Raw genomic sequence first — 3,131 nt, 5'->3', positions numbered from 1 at the left:
TATTTGCTTTATAAAAATATTTAAATTCTTGTTTGAATAATATTTAGTTCCATTAAATTAAAATAATGAAAATTATTTGAATCGTTGGTTGAATAATATTTAATTTTTCTATTTGCTATTTCCTATTATACTTAATATTATTTTAGTAATATTTATCTCTATTAATTTTTCGTTGTCACGCGTCCTTTATAATAATATTTGCTTTATAAAAATATTTAAATTCTTGTTTGAATAATATTTAGTTCCATTAAATTAAAATAATGAAAATTATTTGAATCGTTGGTTGATTAACATTTAATTTTCCTACTTGCTATTCCCCATGATCAGCTGAATTTCAACAATATTTTTCTCTATTAATTTTTCCACGTCATGTTTCCTTTATAATAATATTTCCCTTATCAAAATATTTAAATTCTTGTGTGTATAAAATTTAGTCGCATTAAATATTTTCTGAAAGTATTTCACTTTATAGAAATTATTTGAATCGTTGGTTGAATAATATTTAATTTATCTACTTGCTATTTCCCATGATAGTTAATATAATTTCAGTAATATTTTTCTCTATTAATTTTTCGCTGTCATGCTTCCTTTATAATAATATTTGCTGTATAAAAGTATTTAAATTCTTGTTCGATTAAAATTTAGTCGTATTAAACTTTCTCCAACAGTATTTCACTTTGTAAAAATTATTTCAATCGTTGGTTAAATAATATTCAATTTTTTTACTTGCTATTTTCCATTATACTTAATATAATTTGAATAATATTTTTCTCTATTAATTTTTCGTTGCCACACTTCCTTTATAATAATATTTGCTATTATTTAATATTTCCTGCTATTATTTAAATATAAAAATATTTAGATTCTTGTTCGATTAAAATTTACTTCCATTAAACATTTTTCCAACGGTATTTCACTTCATGAAAATTATTTTAATCGTTGATTAAACAATATTTAATCCTATTGAATTTTTCCTAGTAATATTTCCTTTACAAAAATATTCGTATATTATTTACGATTATTATCGAATAATATTTCTCCTCGCAATTTTTCTTCCACCTTTTCCCATGAAAATTTCAAGATAACATCGCATAACTCACCATACTAAGTTACTAGTCATCCAACGACACGTTTCTTTCCCTTTGTTCACTTTATCCACGTGATTACCCTTCTATCGAACGCCGTTTGCTTCGAACGGTATGCAGATTCGTCGGCTACAAGGTCACCATTATTGCTACAATTAATTTTAATTGTCGTTTCGGGTGAACGGATCGCTGTCGCCAGATAAAACGTTGTAACGGGGAACGTGTTAATACCATGCTTCCCGACCCGTTTCGTTCGATCATGCTTCGATTTATCATTCCCTTCTGCAAACGAGAAACGAAACTCTGCGAGGGATACTTTAATTTTCCAACGGATGAAAAATTGAATTTAAAAAGAATAAAGGTGTTGGAACCCGGATTTCAATATACAACAATTCAGTTCCAGCAACAAGGCTACGTTGGGAAAAATACAGGTCGTCGGAGAGGAAAAAAGCAAAACAAAAATTGAAACTGGAACTGACTGAACTGACTACTGAACTGAAAACTCTACTGAAACTGTACTTTTCGCAAATTTTGTGGGCGCTTATATAATGTTAATTTCTGGGAGGGTGAAGAGGGTGGCCCTTACAAGAAGAGTGCAAGTCCTTCGTTTCACCGATTTAATTGAAACTTTGTAGGTTTGTTCCTCATGCAGTAGATTTCCTTCAAGAATATATATCATTATACCCGCCACTGTTAAATAGTTTTTAAGATATTTAGGATTAAAATTGTCTTACTTTTGTAACTACAGATTTATTTCCTATGGTTTTCATAATGTGTTGTGGGCTAATGGCGAAACCCGAAAATCACTATGCTGTCAAGGTCCAGGGTTTGATTCTCGTCTCTCGTTGAATTGCACTCTCCTTGTTAGTGAAAGTGAAAGAATTGAATCAATTTATTTTTGGACTCTGAAATTTGTTGGCGTTTATCAGCCAGGTCCTTCTAGTGACTAAGGGCCAACGAATAGGTATAATCAATTTTTATTTTTATTTCGATATTGTAATTAAGGTTAGTTAAATTTAAAAAGAATAAAGGTATTGTAGGCTACCATTTCCAAAGAAATTGCGAATCGACTATTGCCAAGAAAAACAAATTGTAAACCGATTATTTTTTAGAAGCAAATTTAGAAGAAAAGTTATTTTTTTAGAAAATTGAAATTGGACAATTTCAATTGTTAAATATTGGTAATAATTGTGGTAGTGGTTACGTAGATTTTGAAGTATATATGTGCTGGGATGAGTGGAACGAGTATGCATGGGATTCCAATATGTCCTGAATTCAGGTTATTATGATAAATGAGTATGGGTGTAATGATTGAGGTGTGTGTGAATTGTGTGTGTCAATGTAATGTATGAAGAAGAAAGAAAGTGAGTGAGTGATTTAGTTGCAATTGAATTATAATAGTGAGAAGTCCTGTGATAGAGTAACTGTGAGAAATTAGTTATATTTAAACGTTATATTTGTGTTTTATAATCTTTCTAATTAAATAAAGAATTGTTCTTGTTATTAAATTTCACCCACCACTAACAATAATATCGTGATTTGTTACTAGGGCAATGAAATTGCTTAATTATTTGGTAGGAAGTATATGCTTTAATTAATTTGGTATTAAATCGAAGAGAGATAATTCATCTCTCAGAAATAACAAATTTATCTTCCACCACACTTCAGCTCCTCTATGCTAAGACCCTCGAATCGTCTCACCTATGTACTTCACGGAATATTAACCCACTTGTGTCTCATACGACAATGACTCTCGATCATGATTACATCACTCATTCTTCAATACGAAAGGAATCTCGTCCAATTAATATTAAAACTATCAGGCTGGTCTTTATTTTTTGCAATTACTTTGAAATATGCAGCCACTTTTGACCAAATTAATATTAATTTTACTCGGATAGATATGTTCATTTAAATATAAATTGTTCTTAGTATTCGTGATGGATTAAATCGAATAATATTTAATAAAACCTGCGATAATTTATTTCCATTATACCAATTTAATAGTTTAATAATTAAACAAGTTAGGCTAAATAGTATATATAA

Source organism: Eufriesea mexicana, unplaced genomic scaffold (genome assembly GCF_001483705.2).
Source record: "Eufriesea mexicana isolate 0111107269 unplaced genomic scaffold, ASM148370v2 scaffold577, whole genome shotgun sequence".
NCBI classification, from domain to species: Eukaryota; Metazoa; Arthropoda; class Insecta; order Hymenoptera; family Apidae; genus Eufriesea; species Eufriesea mexicana.
Note: the sequence above shows the minus strand (reverse complement) of the source record.